The following is a 21,892-nucleotide window of genomic DNA, read 5'->3' as shown; positions in this document are numbered from 1 at the left end:
TCTCTGATTGGAGTTGTATTACTTGTTGTGCTTTCATGCAGCTGTGGGAGCAGGTGAACACTCCTGAGCAAACCTGGCATCGCTGTGCGCTTTGGACTGCCTCGCATTCCACCACTTTCCCTGACTCCACAGGACTGTTTTTAAAGCACGCTGTGCTCGCAAGAAGCACACACACACACACACACACACACACACACACACACACACACACACACACACACACACACACACACACACACACACACACACACACACACTTTCTGTTTTGATGAGATTTGCTGCGGAGGTAGTCGGCATGCTGCTTTTATGGGATAAATAGTGTCAATGTGCAGGTGGACATGAATAAATTGATTTCATAGCAAAAAGACAACAAAGTAATATTTTCTAACCAAGTTAGATGAGATGAATTAAGTGTATATATAGCTTAAACATATAGCAAAGCAAATGCTGTTTATTCTCCATTTTATGGGCAGCAAATTTCCCATTCATAAGTGTTAAAGCCCCCCTTTACATATAATTCTTTAGAGTTGAGGTTTTCATCTTCACAGTATTAATCCATGCATTCTGCAGCATGCATTGAATCCACAGTGCTGGTCTCCTCCTCTCCTCCTGTCCCTGCCTTTGGTGCGGTTGTGGTATTCCTGCTGAAAGATAAGCCGTCCTGGATTCAGCCCCAGTCTGCTGACCGAGCAGGAAACAGTAGCAGCCATCCCCCACCTCCTCAGCCTCCCCCTCCCTCCCAAACCTCAGCTCAATCCACCACCGCTCGTTCCCTCTTTATCTCACTCACTTTTTCCTTCTCCGCCACCCGAAGCTACCCCTCTCTTAGCTCCTCTTACCCCTATCTATATTTCACCACCCCGCCTCTCCTCTCCTCATCACCGCGGCTAGCAAGCATGTCAACACCTCAGCTGCTGCCCAGTCACAGGGATGAGATGACACAGGCTGCCTTGCTGGGCTGTAAATCAGGACGCACATCTGGTAAACGCATGAATAGTGATTGATGGACAGAATATTCACACAGCCTGAGGGGCATTTTGACATTTTATTCATTGTGTTTGTATCTAAAAAATTGACTCCTCAAACATGATTTGTGACGACTGGAAAGGGATCTCCCGACCTTCATTTAGCTGGAGTTAAGTATCGCTGTCACTCGCCTGCAAGGACGCATCATGAGACTCTGCCAGAGATTGTTTATGTGCAGTTCATAACGATGCCAAAGGAGAAAGATCAATCATGAGAGGGTGTTAGATCATACTTTTTAATGCAGTAATTGCTGGGAATGATGTCACCTACATTTCGGGCATCTGCTCATCCCAGTTGTACTTAGATACATATTTAAATTATGTGACCAATTTGAGATTGAAACTACATTTTAGCAGTTGTGAAAGTTGCTTTGACACACACACACACACACACACACACACACACACACACACACACACACACACACACTCACAACTTGTCATGCCTATAACGCAGTTTTAGACTATTTAAGTGTCTGAACCAATTCCTGTTTTCAGGAGGGATGTTCCTCAAATTGAAGTTTGGTAGTTTGGTTGCATGATTACAAGGATAAACTGTGAGAGGACCATGTTCCTGCAAACGACTTTTCTCTTTTGCCATCATAGAGTGGTTATGTTTTACCTGCTTGTAAAACTAAAACACAATTTAAATGTAGTCTTATTTTTTTATTATTATTTTTTTTTAAAAGCCTTTTATGCCTTTATTTGGAGAGAGGACAGTGGACAGTGTTGAGAGAGAGTGGGGATGGCACATGGCAAAGGGCCGAGGGTGGGAGTCGAGCCCGGGCCTGAGCCTCTGTATGTGAGACGTGTGATTTATCCACTGAGCTAAACCGGTGTCCTATTATTATTAGTTGTTTTAGATCTTATTCCACATTTTAGCTCTGTCTTTTCGCCATGTTTGGTATGTTGCTGTGCTTTTTTTGTTGTTGTTGAAGCTGCTCCCTAATTGCCCCAAGTGGGATTAATAAAGTTGTTTAATTGATTCAGGGATGAATTAGTTGGACCTTTTAAAGGGGACATATTTTAGCTATGCAATCAATGTTCTATTATTCTAATATTTTTTTGAATCACTTTGATAAAGTTTGTTTCGCTTTAAAAATGTTATACATATTTTAATTTCATTATTTTTCGGAGCCTTTCCTTCCTCCTTAAAAGCCGTTTTGCCATTCAAAGGTCATTCAGAAGATATGGCCCCTTTAAGGATCACAGGCGTGTTCAAGGATGTAAACTAAAAAGTAGGGGTCCGACTGTTTCACAGGGGAAAAGCTTGCTCTACATCTGCACAAAGTAAGCATTTTGATTGGAGCATAATATAACTACAATAGCTGTTTTGAATGGGCTTTCATTGTACCTGCACTGTACATCTGGTCTTTCTAGTTTCCTTTAGATGCAAAATCAAGTCATTTCCCATTTAAAAAAAGCTGCCAGCGTTGCATATTTTAACTTATCTGCAGGCTCTCAGTCCTCTTTAGATGGCATCTTAAAAGCCAGGGTGCGTCTGTGCACATTCTCCAGCATGTGTGCCTGCCATTGCCATCTGACTCCCCAAACAATGCAGAGTATTTAATGTGTATGAGGTGAATTGGGAGCGGCTCCTGCCTGGCCCTAACAATAGAACTGACAAGCAAGGGGCCAGGCTTTCACTTTGCAGACAGCAGAGAAAAAAAGGGGCTTGGAGTCGCTGGATTGTTCTCCCTGAATAGGCAGCCGCAGCCCTGTGAGGCGGTTTACCTCCCATGTCATGTTTTTCTTCTTCTTTAGTGTCCCTGAGCCTCTGCCCGGCCACCAGCCCGCTCTTTAATTGGTTCTCCTGCCTCGCCTGGGCTCACCTGCCTGGAATTGTTATCACATCAACTTGCCCCTGGAATTGCGCTGGACTTTTCAAAAGGGCAATAAGGAAAGTGTCACAGCTAGAAAGGCACTCATCCATTTAGAAAAGCCTGACCGTAAAAGCTGCCAATGGGAAACGATAAGGAATGGCAGAGCACTGCTTATCCCAATTAAAATGTATGTCCATCCATATAGCTGTTGTCTAAATTGGGTTTGGGAGCTACAGTAGCAGACAGTTAAACGCCTCCTCGCAGCTGTCCACTCAATGAGCGGATTAGAGGGCTGCCATATCTCAGCTGCAGCTGAGATGCAAAAGCAGATTAGGTCAGCAGCTCATTGAGAAGGCCGGAGCGTCCTAATCTGCAGGACCGCCACACTGAGACTCTGCCTTTTAGACGGGGCTTTGATCATTCATTATAGCCTGCAAATGATGTGCTCACTTCTGTGGCTGCTCTTTTATGGGTCATTTTTTTAGGATGCGCCAAAAGTAATGTACAGAATGGTGGGACTGTTAGGCGTCTGTTCCTCCTCACTGACTATTTTCAAAGTATATTTTGACATCCTCGAGAACGCCTTGAATTGTTTTTTTGAAGGACATTTTTACATTTATGATTAAGTTCATTTTCACCCACATAATGACCCCTTTCCAGATTAATTAAGCACAGCAAACCTGAAGTATCAAAAGAGCACCTGTATGTGATTACTACAAAGATCCAGCAGCACTCCTACTCCTGTTTCTTCTGCGATTGTGTAAATTTGATTTTTTTATTGTTTCTTTATTTGTCAGAAAATGACTAAGGATTAGTCTTGAACTTCAGTTTGACCTTAATCAATGCACTATTGCATAGAACAGTGTTCAGTGTAATTGAAGCCACTTTTCTGCATTACATCAGTACATACAGATGAGCCTATTTTCCCACGGCTCTGTTTTCTGTGCAACAGGAAGGACCTCTAATGACGTGACCTGACTTTCAGGGCCAAACGTTTTAAGAGAACTCTACAGTGCAGCCCTGAGCTAGCTAATGAGTAACAAAAAGGAAATGGGCGATAATGCGCAACAGGTAAAAATTTGGGTTGGAAATGCTGGCCATAGACACAAGTGAAATGTTTTTATGGTTAGTATATATAATTTTCCTCCATGATTGTAACACTTCATGTACGCTCTCAGTTGTAATTGTCTGTTGGATGGTGTTTGTATTGTGTTGTGGCTGCTCAGAGGACGTAAGTGGGGCAGTTTTGCCTCATTTTATTTACAGCTACAGAAGAGACAAACATTGTGAATGCAATTTCCTTGGAACATTAGTGCAGAATGTAGACTTCAGAAAGCAATCACTTGAAATGGTATGGGAATTTGTTTTAAGGCGGTAAGGAACAGCTCACTTAATCCCCCTTTTTTCCAATTATATGTTGCCATTTGCAGTGTTTCGTGCAGCCCCGGCCTGTGTTGCCTCATATACAAATTAATTTTAGCGTTCAGAGTTTATGCCATGAAAATAGATTGGTGGGAAAAACACATTTTTCTTACTGAATTCCTGCCCCGTTGTTCTGCTCTTATGCCACTTGGCTGCACACGTTTCCAGCAAACCTTGAAAGTGAAAAATGGTGGTTTATCACCTTTTTATACGTTTGTCAGAGAGTCTCCAAAACTGTCGCTTCATCATCATTCACGTCAGCTCGCAGTGTTCAGGACAGAGATAGTCGGCCTCACACAGGGGCCCACTCACAAGCTAAAAGAAACAAGTGTTAACCAAATGTAAACCACACATGTAAACACATAGTTGCGTAACCGCTCCCACCCCCAACTTGGCTGGACGGGTCTGATTCCATTCATGGACCTGGGTGTCGGCCCAGACGGGGACGAGGGTCTGTGTAATTGAATTAGTAACTGCGCCCCCCCCTCCCTCTGTAGAAGGGCAGGACTAATCATTGAGAATCTGTGCCCTCCCCGAGGAGGGTCGAATAGTTCCCTTGTATAGAAGAGAGACGAGAGGGGCTCTGTCTGCAGTGTGGTCCTTTTGTGCGTGTGTGTGCATCCGTGCCTATTTTTGTGTGTAAACATGGCCGCGTGGTGTTTGATTTCCAGGGATTGTCTATACCTAGACCAGAATAAATGGTGCGTCTGGACACAGGGCTCCTAACCCCTTAACCTCTGGTGGGGTGGCTATGTAACAACTGTGTGTGTGTGTGTGTGTGTGTGTGTGTGTGTGCATGCTTACATATGATGCAAAGCAACAGCTGTTCTCCAGATGTCCTCAGCCCCCCCGCAAAGAGCGGAAAAAGGAACTAATGAATGAGGCTCCCAACACCAAAGAGACATAAATGAGACCCTGAGAATATTTACTACAGTAAGTTATAGATTTGTGACTCACATCAAGTCTGCGTTCATTTAGGTTTGTCGCACTGTGTGTGTGTTAACAAGTGTGCAGGCTGCTTAAAGGAAATACATTTTGCAGGTAGACGTGCATTTTTTGAATATAGCATATTTTATTACTTTAGCCTAGACCTGAAATGTTTAGTCTCTAAACTCATCATACAACTAACAGATAATTAATCGACCACAGATTATCAGTTAAATTAGTTGCTGATTCATTTTGGAAGCAATTTTTCAAGCACAAATGCCAAATTATTCCCTTGCCTTTTTTGTTGACCTGGGTGTTAATAAACTAGATATCTTCAGTCAGTCTGTCTTTAGTGCTTTGGTGTGTTCATCAGACACTCCATGCTATTGGAAATCAAATAAAGTCAGGCTTCAGGAGTTTTTCACTATTTCCTTACAGTTTAAAGACCTACAGCTGAATTAAATACAACATTAAATCTGCTGAATGTTTAGAAAATCGATGCTTGTAATTTGCTGCCCTGATGTAGTTATTGTTTGTGTAGGTGAGATTCAAGTATAACTTCTTATGTCTTTAAAAGTGACCAGTTCCAAACATAGTTTTTGTGTGTCAACATTGTGTCAATAATGGTGCTACTGAACTTTCCATTGTCGCCGTTACCATGACCGGGATGACTGAGAACCTTCACAGACCTGTAACTCATCATTACACACACTTTTCGGGTGACTTTGTTCAGCATTTCCTGCTATTGTTCGTATTACTGTCTGTGTGATACCATAATGGTCCAAGTTACACAATAATTATACAACAGTTAGTTCCAACCAAGTAGTCTAATTGGATAAGAAGCATTCCATGAGTGCTGATATAGAGAACACCACTGGGACTTTTCACTCAGTGTATCACTCCGCCTCAGCCAGATTAATTAACATTACAGCAGAACATACTATGTCTACATTAATCAAGCTGGTACCTCTGAATCATACAGACTGTTATTCCACTGGTTGATGATAAACTAAAATATACATATAAGTGTACATGATAAAAACAGCTGATCTGTGGTAACCTGTAGACACAGAGTGCAGGAGAATGTTTGGGTTGCTTGGCAACAACAGTCCAGTTTCTGTTTAGTTGTGAAATTAGTTGAGTTGGTGGAGGAAAAAATACCTTGTTGATTTTACTGTTTACTACTATTTGCACTTGTGAAACTGCAATATCACACTCAAGGTCGTGATGTTGTGCTGAACACCAGCACCGCTGTGATTATCTGTGCCACTTGAATCCCAGCCGTGATGATATTCAGTACAACATCTCTCCCTCTCATGTGATATTGCTTAAATATTACTTTTATTCATATTATACTGAGGACAAAAAGTCACTTAAGTATCAGCCGGCACAGTTTACGTTTCTTGTGTCTTCTGTAGGAATATCCCCAATAGCTTCCAGGTGTTTGTGGTGCCATCTGTGGAGAACTTGCTTCTAGAAATCAGAGTAGCTATGGAGCTCTGCAAATATGATCAATAGTCAATCTGCAAATATCTTTGGAGAATATTTTTGGATTTTGTGTGGATGATAGTCCAATTCTCAGAGCTGGATATTTCAAAACTGCGTGGATTACAACAAAACTACCTGCATGGACAGAGAACGGAACCTTTCCTTTTTCCAAAGCAGTCATTACTGTCGATCAAATTATGCTCAGGAAAACATCAATATCCCTGTTTTCCAGGTCAATGAATGACTTGTGTCTCTATCAGAACCTCCCGAGTCATCATTTAAAATGATATTACTGTTTCAAAACTCTTCTTCACAGTCTGTATTACTGCTGATAATATATTGCTAACTCATACACACACACACACAAACACAAGCCTGAGCAGATGTTTTCCGTTTATATTGATGGAGGCTCTCTTGTTATTATGAGCCGTGCACTGCTGGGTTCTGCTGAAAACTGGTGTCATTAATTTAAATCTCATTCTCTGTCTGTGTGACATCAGCAGAAATCTTGCTGATATTTGCACTTAAAGGTTATGATGCCGGCTGCTGGTAAGAATTATGATTGAGTGCTTACTTATTTACTCTTTACTTTTAGCAGTTTATTAATGCTTTCTCTATTGCTACTTTTTGGTCTAATTTTCTAAAGGCTAATAAACTCTTTATGATCAATGCAGTCCTAAACAGGTGGCTCCCAGTGAGAGGGCGGTGATTAATATGTCCACTACCCCCCACATGCATTTATTAAGCCTGTGGACCCATTTAGCTAATTGTATCATCGTCTGCTCTTTATCCATGAGACTGGAGGAAGACACCAGACAATTAGTTAGTGGGCTGCAGTCAGTCTGCACTGCAAGGCTTAGCTGTAATGTTTGCCATGATTTAGGACCTTAAATCCCTACAGGCAACGGCTACAGACGCCTAAAGAGCGGAGGCATCATCCTGAGTTTGTTTTGCTCTTAGTGCTGCTCCTCAAATTTCAGGCCATCTGTCTATATGTCTTATTTTGCTGAATTTTTAACTCCTTTCTGTGGTTCCTTGGAGATGTTCAAAAAGGATCACTCTGTCTCTGCAAGTTCTTTAGGCTTTTTGTTAGGTTTCATTGATGCAGTGTTGTGCAATTACATCGTCCTTGATGCTACAGTTTAATGCCCCGAAGATGTAGTGATGTCCCGGCTTGCAAAGATGACTCATCAAATCGTTGATAGATTTTAAAGCCAGGCTGGCTGTTTTACCCTGCTACCAGTTTTTTTATGCTAAGCTAACTGCCTCCTGGCTATGGTTTATATTTAATTAGCCCTTTTTTACATTGCGATTCTGCCACAGTGCCTGAACGAAGCTCTACCGTTACGAGGCCTTTACCATTTTACATTTTACAGTTACGCCTTGCTTACTACCTCCGATGCTCGCTCAGAAGTGAAACGACTACACCCCACCATTTGCCCTTTATGCCTTTTATAGTAAAGACAAGACGTGACACTGGCACTGTAAAAGGGGCCAGACGGGCTGTTTTACCCTGCTACCAGTCTTTATGCTAAGCTGTCTCTTGGCTATAGCTTTATTATGAATTAGAAGATAAGAGAGCGGTATTGATCCTGTCATTTAGCTCTTGGCAAGAAAAACAATAAAAAATTTCCCAAAGTTTCAAACTATTCCCTTTAAGAGAAACAAGTTCGCTCCAAATGTTTGGGGGGAATGTGGATGGGGATGAGTAATGATTTCCCCTAAGTGAACAGCTGCCATTGTTGTTAAGGTGGCCTACAGCAAGAACCTGCGCCCCCAGCACCCATTTGTTTTACCCCAGCTGCTGAGTGGAAACAAAACATCAGTTTGATCTGTTGATTCATTTTGCATGGTGGCTCTTGAATGTTCTGATATGCTTAATTTCCCCCCCTCTTTCACACATGTTCACACACACATCTTTGGTAAATAACTTTGACCTGTTGTTAATCCAGCTGTGTTGATTAAGGAGCAAGAAGTGGAGAAGTCATAGTGTGCAGCTTTATTAAAAACCTCCTTTTCAGGGCAGGAGCAAGGTGTTTCCCAGGCCCCATATTGTCTGACCTGTCCTCACTCTGTCCTCCTCAGCAAGCGTGTGATTAATGAAAGTGCAGGACGGGCTGAACAATGAAGTCTCCAGTGGCACATTGTGCTTCTTAAGACTGCCAGTGGCGATGTGCCCCTGCGCCCCACCTCTGGAAACCCCGGGGGACCAGAGGAGTTTCCCCACACAGCTCTGACACAAGTTAATCTCACACAATATACTGATTTTAGATTTTTAACCACAGGGTAACTGCTGTTGTCTGAGACGTCTCATACCCCGAGGTGTTGTTTGCTAAACTCAGCATGTTGAATTTAGCTCAAAGGCACCCCCACCCTGGGGCTCAGTGAGGAGACTTACAGGAATGCTAATGTCTCTAATGTTGTGTGAGATAAGGTTTCTCTCTCCTCAAGCATGTTTTGTTAAATTTGAGTTCTCGCATTTATTTTCCTGGAGGCAACAGGCTTAGTATTTCTCCCTTGTCGCATCATTTTCAGCTCTTCTCAGTGATCCCTTTTATACTGTGTCGTTGTTTGATCTGAGAGAAAGTTTCCCTCTTGTGTTTAGTTGTGAGTTAAATATAATATGTGGCCCTTTTACTTGGCTCCTTAATAACCGCTTATTATTACAGAGTATAAACACTGGAGAATACCATTTAAAAGATATACAGCTACACTTTGAATGTTACTGAAACTGTAAAGAAACACTGTCACACACATTTTGCTGCTTTGCCAGTTTGAGCAAACGCATTTCTTGAAATTTTGACTCTTGTTGTCTTTCAGGATGAAGGAGATTTTACACATCAAAGTCTGTTTACAGTTCTTTTAGAGTACTACAGCATATGTGAAATACAAGTTGTATTAAGCCCTTTTAGAGCTGTGCAGAGTCTGGAGTTTGCCTTAAGTGATGTCACATGAGTGGGTGAGCGCCTCATCTTTTCTTGAGGCTAGCAGATCTAGGTAACATTAGTCATTACTAGCATAACACATTTAAATATCTGACTTAATTCCTGCCTGTTACAAATGTAAACTTACATTTTTTTACGTCATTGGTGGAATTTGAAAAGTCAGTCCCTGTGTTAATCAGTTACCCTCCATTTAGAAACCTTAAACCTTTCCCTCTTGCTGCCAGTGTCAGCCAGTCAATGACACTCAAGGGACAGGTTGTAGCGGCTAGCTGCCTGAGCGCTGAGGCCGTCTGATGAGTAAGCAGGAGGTCGGGTAGATATCATTAATGACTGTTAGTGGCACAGGCCAGTGTTCGCTTTCATCGTGATGCAGCTGTTTGGATTTGACCCTCTTAACATCACATTGTTTGGAATTCTTGGCTCTTTGATTAATTCATGGATTAAAATGCCTGAGTCCTGTTTCCCCGAGAAAACTACCTAATCCTGTCACACCTGTGCTGTGTGTGAAAAATCACTTTACCTGTGTTTGCATTGCTGGTGCAATATTTCTCAGGGATGACTCTGGCTTGTGTGACTGCAGAGTGTGCAAAACCTCCTGAGGGAGAGAGGACCTGCACATCAGTGAGAGCCAGTGGTGTGTGCCACTTTTCCCTCCAATGATCCACCTTGAGAGTGTCTCTCACTTGTCCCTCATCAGTCTCCAGCCTGTCAGTGGAGCGGCTGCAGCTCAGGCCATTAACTCTGCCTGTGGGCAAACTGTGCAGCCTGGACAGGTGTAATTACCCTTATTGCCAGTGTGAAATATTCTAGTTGTCCTGGATTATTCTAGTCCAGAACATTTGGATTCTTAAAGCGAAGCCAAATACCACAAGAGCAAACTTACAGCAGCATCAGTGATAATGCCTGATGTAGTCAGGCATAGTCTGCAGTGTTAAAGACTTGCTGTAATTTTGTTTTCACTGCATACTCGATGGAGTGGACTTTATTATACTTCTACAAGCTTGTCAAAAGGCATTGAGTGCTATAATAGAATGGATATGAAAACCCATTAGAAATGATTTAATGAGTTATAAGAAGTGAAATGATTTCTTAATGACCATTGAGTTTTTCAGCTACAATGACTGCTCTATCTGTAGCTAATTCATGTTGGCTCCTGGAGTTGACTGAAATTAAAACTCTTGGCGGTCGAAAGGTTAATGTTCTTTTAATCAGCCATCAACTTTTTCGTAAAGACAGAAAGAGAACTCTGAATTATTTTTATGGTTATAAAAGATAGATCTTGGACTGTGTCTTTATGCTTATCAAAAGGAGTTGTGTTTTTCCCTACATAAACAAGCTAGCTCATCACCTCATGTTTATAAACAAGTAGCCGGCAGCTCGTTAGTGAAACGAGCCACAGCTGGCGTGTAGCAGACAAAGTCAGAATCTTGCGGTGGAAAACTGCCTAATCACGTCATGGTACTAATTTTACCTATATTGTCGACTATTACACTGTCATATGTATGTCAGATAATTTGACCAATTGAATTTTGTTAAGGTTAAACATTTGATTTTCATTGGGTTGTGACCAAGTCATCTTTGCTAGTTTTGCAAGTCTCGAGTCATTTTTTCTTGGGCAAGTCAAGTCAAGTCACAGGTTATGTCATGTCAAGTCTAGTCCTTAGTTAAGGCAAGTCAAGTCACAGGTTATGTCATGTCAAGTCTAGTCCTTAGTTAAGTCAAGTCAAGTCACAGGTTATGTCATGTCAAGTCTAGTCCTTACTTAAGTCAAGTCAAGTCACAGGTTATGTCAAGTCAAGTCTAGTCCTTAGTTAAGGCAAGTCAAGTCACAGGTTGATTGACAGCCAGTCACGCGATCATGACAAAAAAAACAGGGGAGCTTTTTGAGTTGTCCCATCATGATTCCCAGTTTTTGCTGCGTACATACTTGATAGTTAAACAGAAACTTGACAACATTGAATTATATCATTTCATATTGAACAGCTAACATTCAAACTTATGAACACACGCAAGTCATCTGAATCATCATGCCTCAAGTCAGGTCAAGTATTAACTTGCAAGTCCAAGTCGAGTCTCAAGTCATTTAATTTTTGTCAAGTTAAGTTGCAAGTCATCAAAACAGTGAGTCGACTCGAGTCCAAGTCACCAAGTCTCAAGTCCACATCTCTGGTCTTTCAGTTATTTGACTATACAGTAAGGAAGATAATGATTGAAAAATATCAGTTTAAGATGTTTGTCATTTCAAAAACTTTCCTTGAGTAATTTTCCAAGCATGCGACCCATAAAGCCAAGCTGATTAAATTGTTAGGTCCATAGAGGGACTTATGGGGAATGCAGTGATTTTGCAAGTACATTGTCCTGGGTGTTGTGGTCAGGGATGGAAAAGTTATTTCCATTCTGTCTGATAATATACCCAACAGGCAGCAGCAACTTCAGGTTTTGGTGCAAACTATAAAGTGACCAGTCTTAAAAGGCCTCTGCTGTTATCAGTCCCTGGTGGAGGCTGTCAGTTGGATATCACTTAACAGAAATGCTGCTGTCTGTTTATCTGTTCATGCTGCTGTGTGGTTGTTAGAACATTTTGTGGCTCAGGCACGTATAAAGTGTTTTAGAGCACAGTGGGGTGTTTTTGAAAGCTGCCGCACCTGCAGTGCAATGGGTCACAATGAGTAAAGGATTTGAGTTGTTATATTCAATCGAAAACAGCCCTGAGCCACCCTGATAACAAGGCTGTACAAATCTCTGCTCCCAAAATCTCTGAGTAAATATTAGCCTTGGGCACCACTAAAGTAGGACAACTGGTTTTAAATTCAACAGTTGTAACTGAAATCTCCCAATTCAAAGTTAGAAAATGACCTTTCAGTCAGTGTACATGTATATTTTTTCTGTTGAATTATTAATGAGACAGTGCAAACATTTTATGATATTACACTATTTCCGAATTAATATTCTACCTATGTTCCAGTCAGTATTAATGCATTAGGAAAGCGTCCTTTTTTGTTTCTGATGCCTTTTGAACTTGCATTCATCCACTTAACCAGCTGTAATTGTCTCCATACTCTTGACAGCAAGAGTGTAATTATTTTGTATATCTTCATTTTCCTTTTGCCTTGAGTGGGTCTTAACCTCTTGTTCTGCAAAACATGGCTTAACCTTGTTTTCTAAAAACTATTCAGAGCATTTGGTGTCTCGAGCTCTCCATGGATCAGAATTACTCATATGTGGGAATTTATTTCTTACAGCAGTATTAAGAGGAAGAATTGTGATTATCTGTAAACACTTATATATACATTTTCTGTACATTATTCTCATACACGTCCATCATTTGTCGTTTCAGCTGTGAAGATCAGCAGACATCCACGGCTGCATTTTCCTCAGCATTAAGGTAAGAAGCTTGAAGCCGAGACATTGATTATTTGAGAGCCATTCTGTCACTATATTGAACCGTTTGAAACGAGAACATGTATGGACAGTTTTCTTGCTGAGACTAAGTCTGTGTCAACATGATGTATTACCTAAAAACATTCAAGCACCTGTGTTACAGTGGTCCCCCTCATAGAAGTTCACATGCACTGTGGCTGTGTCCCAATTCAAGGGCTGCATCCTTCGAAGGACGTTTTATAAGGCTATTTACACCACAGCGGCGGCTCCTTGAAGGCTGTCCCATTTTGAAGGCTCCTCCAGACGTGTCCTTTTTTTCCAGGGACATGAAAAATCCATTGGGTGCATCCTTTGCGATGGGGCTAGCAATACAAATGTTAAAAAAACGAAAGGGGCCTTGAAACTTCATATTATCTTTAAAATAATAGTTTAAAGCTCCTGTGAGGAACTTTTGGTTTGTGTTTAATTTGGCGCCCCCTGTGGACAAAGCTGTACCTCTTATCTCTTTGCTGAGTTTGTCCTGTACATGCCTAAGTGGTGTTTTCTCATCCTGCTTTCTTTAACAGTCATGTGTATCACTCACCTAAAAGTTTTGCCCTGGAAAATTTAAACAAAGGCAGCAGTTAATCTTCGTCTGACACCTACCCCCCGCCAGCAGTTTCAGGCATTAAAAATAACTATATAGAAATAATCAATCTTGTCGCTGATGGCCTGGTTTGCTTTTGTAGGTCCTATAGAGTAATCAGAATTAATTTCAGTCTGTTTCATAACCAGCAAAAAACTCCTCACAGGAGCTTTAAGTTACTTGACGCATTAATATCAGATTTTGACTTGTTAGGATTAATTTAATGTCCTTTTGCTTTTTCTGCTGTTCTTAACTGCAGCTGCAGCAGCAGCAGCACATTTCTTTGCATTTATAGTTTGATGTTTTGTCTGTTACCTTTTTGTCCTTATGATTCACTCTCTTCACTTACACAACTGCACAAACACGTGAAAGCAGCTTGTTGGACGTGCGTCATACGCACTACACATGACGCATCATATGAAGCCAAGCCTCTTTTGAAACCAACCCTTTAGTTTTGTGTTTTCCCAGCCAGGTTGAGCGTGTGTGTCTGTGTGAGACTCTTTGTACAGGTGCACAGTATTGATTACCCTGCGATCTCTTCAGGGCAAATAATTATTGCAAGTCAGTAGATTTTGTAATATGCTGAATGTGTTTCAGCCTGTGTTCGTGCATCTTTCAACACTGTCTACAGTAATGTACATTTTCAAGCTGACTCAATGAGCTGCTTCCAGTGGGCAATTACAGTAACTGGCAGCATCTGGTGCCCAGCCTCTCACTGTAACCATGATCCTCTCCACAAATGAGGTTGCACTTGCTGAGCATTTTAGCTTTCCAACAATTAATGAGCTCTAATGTTTATTTGTCTCGTGCCATGCTTCAATAAACGCCCAGATCCAAACGTAATAGATGTGCTAAAATACAGGACTGCTGGTTGAAAGCTGGTTTTTGGAAGTCTTGAAAGGCCAGTGTCCTTCGATAGTCCTGCTTTAAAGTGCTCCTTTTCCCTTTGGCTTTGACAGTGTTGAGTATTGCTGCAGGTGGTCTGAAAGGCAAAAGGCTACAAACAAAATCAGTGTCCTGCTGAGTATTTGAACAGGAAGCACACTGTTATTTTATGTAACTTTAAGGGTGGAATTGTTAAGCTTTTCACTCTTATATAAAAAAATCTACAGTACATTTTAACAGGATGCTGCTCTCTCAGTTTAATGTGTTGAAATAATAATACAGGTTAAACTTAAGGGGCGGCTGTGGCTCAGTGGTAGAATTGGTCGTCTTTCAATTGGAAGGCTGGAGGTTCGATCCCCAGCTCCTTCAGTCTACATGTCAAATACCCCTTTCCCACCTAAATTTTGCGTGTTGACGTGGGTTTTTCAGACCCAGGAAGACCTGCTTATAGATGCCGATTGTCTCTTTCCCCATTGCCAGTGAAGTGTACTCCTGTAGGTCTCTTTTCTGCTGCGCCACCGTCTGACGTCACAAACGTGCCGGAGACAGGGTTAGTAAACGGTGTTTATCAAACTCGCTGCCGCCGTATTTGGAACGATGTTCGAGCGCTGCTTGGACGGAGACCAGTGGAATTTGTAGCTGAGATGACAAGGAGTCATAGAAGTTATCGACGGAGCATAGCATTGCACCGGAAAGGGGGTGGAGATTAGCGTGTCAACCCAGGTTTTGTATTCCCATCAATGCCGATCGGACCCGAGGCGATAATTACCAGGGTCTACTGCAGAGTCATTTGACCCGGGTCTGAATGCCGATTGGAGCCTTTCCCATTAAGCAAAAAAGCCCGGTGGCATAGCCATGACCGCCATCAGTGTGTGAATGTGATGACAGTTGGGCAGCTTTGAGTGGTTGCTGTATAAGTACTGTCGATTCATCCTTTACTTCTAAAAAAAAAAGGCAGGACTTAAGAGGAAATGGAATCTTAACTTTTCTGTAAACACACAGAGGAAGGCTGTCTTGGCCATATCTAGCATTACTTTACCCTCTAATGTATTTTCAGCCTCAGCCAGCTGTTTACTGTGATGCTTGCTCACAGGTGATTGGTAGATTGATGCATGAGCTTATAAATCCATGGTGGGACAAAACATTAGAAGTAATTCTGGATACAATAAGTGCATTATGGGTGCAACAGATGTGCTACATACTACAAAATTCCATTCATTATTTGTGTTAAACATATTCTTTTGAAATACATTGTCGCTGTCCTTTGCCCTTTTTTTTCCCTCTCCATATTTCACCATTTAGGTCATCCTGGATAATTCCCATATGCTCTGCAGAAATCTGGCATCTTCCCTGTGTTCTGTTGCAGAGATTTAACTGGCTGCTTTTCTTGTTGTTTAGGAGTTTTTTGTGAAGGAAGCAGTCTGCAGCAAATCAGCCTTCTATTAACCATTCTGTTAGGAATTAAATTATAGTTGCACATGCTGCAGCACCTCATTTTGTTTTCCTGACATTTATAAATGAGTAGGAGCTCTTCTATTGATTGGGCAGCTGTAAACTTAATTTTCTCATGTATTAACAATAATCTGTTTCTTTTGTATTACTGTCGCTGGCTTAATTTTAGATTTGTGTCTTCTGCCAAGAGGAATAAAACATTTAATAAGAGCTGGCATGTGTTTGCTTCTCTGGTTAGGGTATAAGAACTATGCATGAAGGTTTATTACATCTTAAACCTTCCAGCTTTTCCACATGGCACAGCCTGCAGTGGTTGGTGGGGAAAAAGTCAGCTGCTTTCTTGCCAGCTTTAACATTTATTTTAAAGACCTTTTTAAGTGCAACTTAACAGCTTGGCCATGTTTTTTTTTCTTTCTGAAGAGCTAAACGTCTGTGCTGAAGATGTCTCACAGAGGTCCATTCCCAGCCAGAGCAATCTCATGTTTAGACGTTCCTCAGAGTGTATTCCTCTGGACGTCGGCCAGTGGGCCAGACTCAGGATCGACTGCAGTAATTCTCTGCAGACTGGGACTGCACCCAGATTCAAACCAAAAGGGCTGCAAGAGCAGTATGATCAGTGAAACGGATCATTGCACATATTGATTATACATGTTTGTAGATCTGCAATAACCAGACTTTTGATAATATTTGCCAGGTATACTATAGCTTCCAATATCTAGTAGTCAGTATTCATTATGGTGACTGTAAAGGCAGCGATCGCACCTGACTATAACTACACGTGCAGTTTATACGTGTCCATTTATCAGAACTGATGACAACTGGCTCTGTTACTGGACTCAGAGGACGTGGTCTGTCTTTCAAGTGTTCCCTAAATGAGCTCTGCTGTGCTGTACTTGCTCAACAAGATGCTGATGTCAAACTCGATAGGAATTTCACACTTACTTCAGAGATAGAAGAATGATGCAGCACCTTTGTTTTATCCTTTGTAATCAGAATGAATCCAAGCCAAACGCTTCATCTCGTGTCGATGAAAAGTAAAAACCTTAACCGAGCTTTTAGGAAATCTCACAAGATAAAGTAAAGTACAAGTTAAAGTACACAGGGCTTTCATGATTCATATATATATTTGTATCAGGAGAAGTGAGCGCGGGGGCTGTGATGTGACTCAGTTTGTCAACCTGCCATTTATAGTTCTATGACGACTGCTCTGTAAGCCTAGAAAATGACTGGCTCCTGACCACGTCCTACACTGACTCTGCCTCACTATCACTGCCTTCATTCCACTGACAAACCCTTTTTCCTGGTAAGCAGTGATCATGCCTCTTGGTGGGGGTGACAGAATGTAAGAGGCCAGCAGCTGGCTGGCATGGTCGCAGGGAATCACCTGTTTTCCTGGCAGAGAGGCCAAGCCATCAGGAGGGTTGGGTTATCCCAATCCACCCCCAACAAATGGAACAGGCCGCAGGGTCCAGAAACCCATTCTCAGTCTTCATATCTAGGCGGCTCTGGTGTCCCTGTTGAAAATTGTTTTTCAGCCACATAAAAGCACCCAAACAAATGCTTAATACATTTTTCTAGCAGATATGATTCCCCCATAAAGTTATTCAAATTATTGATCCCTTCTTACTGCAGACAGCAGCAGAAGTATTGCTGAGAAGATGGCACAGACTAAATCTTGGCCTGACAACCAGAATTCTCCCCGGCCTTTAACTGCACCAGGAGTCCCATAAGAAATCCCAATAAGTGGTAAAAATGACCAAAGCACAGAGATTATGTGGATTTTTAGTACATGGCAGGATTTATTGATTCAACATCACTTAAGGATGCATCTTCAGGGCCTAGGAGAGTTTGTGTGACATGGGTACATAATGACCAAAAGTGCTCCAGACTGGAGATAACCTTACAAACAGATTTGCTGAATAAAAACCCCTTCACTTAATTTCTGCCTCATACTCTTTCATCCACCGTTAAAGATACAAATACACAGAAACATGTGCTGTCCATGCTGTGCGCATGAACTCAGGTTGTAAAGGAGTGTTGGAAGAAGTACCACACAATACCTCAATGTAGAGTCTAGACCCACTTAATTACATGCATTCATATGTATGTATGTACGTTTACTGAAGATGATGTACAGACGTCGTAGTGAGGCTATGTAACTTTTGCTGTACAGCGGCCACTGTTGCTACAAGTTTAAGTTATGGGATATTCAGCTAAGCTACTGTTTAGCATTTAGCTAATATTGTTAGCTGTTGTAGCTGTAGCATAAATGGAGACCAGTGAACCCCAGTTTCACTTATACAGCAATTATTACCTTCACCATTAACCTTAAGTTAGCTAGCATTGGCTAACATTAGCCACCATAACTTTCTGGTCACACCGGACCAAGTATGGCGGAAGCAAACCTTAGGCTTTTTAGTTGATCTGTGGCTCATTTAATGGCATATGATTTCAGTTTCTTCTTTCAAAGAGGAGCATTGTTTCAGTTTTGCCCTCAACGTTAGCCTTGCTTTGAAGTCAAAAGTAAAAGAACCCATTTGCAGAACCATATTAGAGAGTAATATTACATAACATTATCAGCATGAAGTCATCTTTTTAGGTTTCAGCTTGTTGAAGTGATGTTGATGTAACTTCTTATATTCTCCTGGGTATTTTGTATATGAGAAAGACATATGTTAAAAGCTAATGATGCTCGGTATGTAAAAAGCAGCTCATAATATGAAATAAATGTAGAGGAATAAAACTTAGAAGACTCCCCTTTCCTGACATGTGTACAGTAGCACAAAATGTAAACACTAAGCGTCAAAAGGGAAGTACCTCAAAATATGTAGGGCTACATTAAATATACTTTCTATGCTCGCCTTTTCCATTATTGAGTGTTTTTTTTGCTGGTTTGGGAATTAAAGGCTATCACAAAAAAAAACTATTGCACAAACTGGTAAAATCTTTTTCAGCATGGGGACTCTGAATTTCCGTATGCTTAAACATGCACATACCTCCAGACATTAGTTCACCTCTGCATGTCTGCTCAGACCCTACACTTCTGGGAAGCCTAAACGTGCAGTGAGTCATATACATGTGTAAGACATAACTTGCGGGCTGGTCCCTTTATGGTTTAATGACTCGTGCATTTCTGTGTCATTGATGGATGTGACTCAGCTTTCCTAAAAATGATTTAGAAAGCAGCGAGTGGAGTTCTGTTCTGCATTTCCTTTCTTGGACACAGATGCTCACTGTTCAACTGTTGAACATTTCTGCTGCTGCAAAGTGCACCCACGTCAGCATCTTGCAGCTCCAAAGTATTACAGTGAAACAACCATACATGGATTTATAGCTGCACAAGTTGTTAGTTTAATAGTTTACACAGTCCACATCAGCAGCACACAAGTAGCACAGTGGATGCTGCTGCATTATGCTGCTCTTTTACATTCTGGTGTATGAGAGACAGCTTAAGAACAAGATCAGAGAATCAGAGTCATTTTGTCATGGTGGTCTGGCTGCAGTCATGCGGTTGTGACAGGAAAGTTGTGTGTGAATGATTAACCTTTTTTGAGCTGATTGCCGGTTTGCACAGTGAAAGTATGTGTTACTCAGGAGATACCTGTGTATAGTCGTGGTGCTGTATACAGAGCTTCTTCTTATTGTGATTGTTGTGTCTCTGCATGGTGGCTGTGTGGTAATCTACTATCCAGGAAAATGGATTAAAGAAATCTTGTTCATCACAGCTGTCGGGGAAAATCTGTATATAAAAATTCACAATCATTATCAGCTTTAAGGTTTAAGGTTTGGTTTTGTTTGTCTCAGCAGCCGGAGTTGCTTTCCCTGCCTCACATATCTCAGTCTGTTGAGTGTGTATTGAAAGCTAGTACACTTGTGCTTTCAGGAGCTAGGGCTGTGCAAAAATATCGATACAGCAAAGTAACGCGATATTTCTATTTTCCCGATAATGTATTGATTTTCCCGACCCTCATATCAATACATTTAATGGATTTAAGACGCCCTCATATTTCCCCTTAAATTCCTGTGATCGTAACGACCTCCACGCCTGTAGATGTCCCTGTAACGCTAGTAGGCTGGTTTCTTCCCTGCATCCTTCACTGCTGGCATTACTTCAAAAGCGAGCAGGGTAAGTGGTGCACAGCAAATTCTATTCTCTGTTCCACTTTTACATTTTCAGAAAATTATGTCCAATATGGCAATGTATCGCAATATGTTTTGTATCGTGACCCATGTATTGTGATACGTATCATATCGTGATCCATGTATCATGATCCGTATCGAATCGTGACTCATGTATCGTGATCCTTATCGTATCGTGACCCATGTATTGTGATGCGTATCGTACCGTGACCCATGTATCGTGATACGTATCGAATCGTTACTCATGTATCGTGATCCTTATCGTATCGTGACCCATGTATCATGATCCGTATCGAATCGTTACTCATGTATCGTGATCCTTATCGTATCGTGACCCATGTATCGTGATACGTATCGCATCGTGACCCATGTATCGTGACCCGTGTATCATGACCCATGTATTGTGACCCGTGTATCATGACCCATATATCGTGACCCTTGTATCATGCCCCATGTATCGTGATGCGTATCGTGACCCATGTATCGTGATACGTATCGTACTGTGACCCATGTATCGTGATGCGTATCGAATCGTGACTCATGTATCGTGATCCCTATCGTATCGTGAACCATGTATTGTGATGCATATTGTGACTCATGTATTGTGATACGTATCGTACCGTGACCCATGTATCGTGATGTGTATCGTGACCCATGTATCGTGATAGGTATCGCATCGTGACCCATGTATCATGATATGTATTACATCGTGAGGTCCTTGCCAATACCCAGCCCTACTAAACATCAGATACAATAATTTCACAAGTCTATGGTTTACCGGCTCTTTAAGTGTCCTATTATGATCTAATCTTTGGCACAAAAATGGGCCAGTTTAAATGCTCATTGTACGCACAACAGATCAACTTCCAGTAGCTTTAAACCACAAATGCATCAAACAACTAAAAACCACATCAGTTGGACTGTCATGTTTTCTCATTTCTTTGCCCTCTAAAGCAGATCAGATATTAGTCAGGCCTCTGTAACCATGGCAACCTGTATTTGAACACATCCCCAACTAAGTAGAAACAGAGTATAGTCTGAGTAATGATAAAGACTCATTCTATGTTCTGAATGGAAATCAAAAACTGAAATGTGGAAGTGATTAAGGATTGTAATGCAAGATTGAGTGATTGTAGTCCCACACACCGACTTGTTTTTAAGTAGCCTTTAAAAGATATTTACGTGCCAAAGGATGGATGGGAGGCAGCGATTCGGCCTCAGATTTCAAATTGATTCTCTCCTCTGGTTAAGAGGCTCAATTGATCTCGGGTCCATCCCTCTCATCCTGGCTTACTTTCAATTTGGAAACACTTGGGGAAACGAGGAAGCAGAAGGGGGGGATGGGTTCAGCTTTACAGAACACCTTTTCAACTTCTGTTCCCTTTTATTACATTTTGTGTGACTAATAATTACGTAAGTTTAATGAGGCATTACAAACAAGCTTTATGTTGGATTTTTCCCGAGTGTTTGGCGACAGTTTGCCTCTCCTCTCCTCAGCAGACACCCGACACCTGCGTCTACGCTGCTGCCGACAGAGACACAACACCTGCCTGCCTGAAACATTCGCCAAGCTCGCTCTGACTCCAGCTCTCTCTCACTGACACACACACACGCATGCATGCACGCATACGAATGTGCACATGCAGGCAACACACGTGTGGTTATTGTGCAGTCTGTCACCTGACCCCACCACCAACCAGGAGGATAATTATGCTAACATGCAGCTTCATTTTCAAGTACAAAAGGTGTTTGGGTGTGGAGGGTGTGTATTCTTGTATC

At 41.6% G+C, this 21,892-nt stretch overlaps 1 protein-coding gene across 1 annotated transcript in view; it reads left to right on the top strand.

Moving 5' to 3' along the window:
• Positions 1-21,892, top strand: part of tln2a (talin 2a) — a 93,921-nt gene that overhangs the window by 10,032 nt on the left and 61,997 nt on the right. The window contains exon 2 of the mRNA XM_069675863.1: positions 12,968-13,015. The gene's annotated coding sequence lies outside the window, so the exon portion shown is untranslated. The remainder of the gene's footprint in view (positions 1-12,967; positions 13,016-21,892) is intronic.

Source organism: Semicossyphus pulcher, unplaced genomic scaffold (assembly GCF_022749685.1).
Source record: "Semicossyphus pulcher isolate SPU_LCO1_2020_fin unplaced genomic scaffold, fSemPul1.0.p SCAF_1, whole genome shotgun sequence".
Taxonomy (NCBI): domain Eukaryota; kingdom Metazoa; phylum Chordata; class Actinopteri; order Labriformes; family Labridae; genus Semicossyphus; species Semicossyphus pulcher.
Note: the sequence above shows the minus strand (reverse complement) of the source record. Positions and strands in the feature narration are given on the sequence as shown.